Source organism: Sinocyclocheilus grahami, unplaced genomic scaffold, assembly GCF_001515645.1.
Source record: "Sinocyclocheilus grahami isolate Dianchi unplaced genomic scaffold, SAMN03320097.WGS_v1.1 scaffold11703.1, whole genome shotgun sequence".
NCBI lineage: Eukaryota > Metazoa > Chordata > Actinopteri > Cypriniformes > Cyprinidae > Sinocyclocheilus > Sinocyclocheilus grahami.
In genome coordinates this window covers 1,327-1,697 of record NW_015513988.1, presented here as the reverse complement: position 1 = coordinate 1,697, position 371 = coordinate 1,327, and the positions used below count along the sequence as shown (strand labels likewise).

General features: G+C 46.6%; 1 protein-coding gene across 1 annotated transcript in view; it reads right to left on the bottom strand.

The window, feature by feature from the left end:
- LOC107578733 (protein transport protein Sec24A-like) overlaps positions 1-371 on the bottom strand; it is a gene marked incomplete at its 5' end in the record, with an annotated part of 3,960 nt that overhangs the window by 2,266 nt on the left and 1,323 nt on the right. The window lies entirely within an intron of this gene.

Here is a 371-nt window from a genome sequence, read left to right as displayed (position 1 = left end):
TGCTATGCTGATGACACTCAACTCTACTTCTCATTCCAACCTGATTATCCGACGGTGGCTGCTTGCATTGCAGCCTGTCTGACACAATTCTGGCTGGATGAAGGACCATCACCTTCAACTCAACCTTGCGAAGACAGAACTGCATCATAACATCTCTATACAGCTGGGTTTGTCAACCATAACTCCATCCAGGACAGCCAGGAACCTTGGAGTTGATCAGTTGAGCTTCACAGACCTTGCTGCTACAACGGCCTGGTCCTGCAGATTTGTCTTATACAACATTAGGAAGATTACACCCTTCCTATCAGAGCAGGTTACACAACTCTTTGTCCAAGCTCTTGTTCTCTCCAGACTGGACTATTGTAATGCTC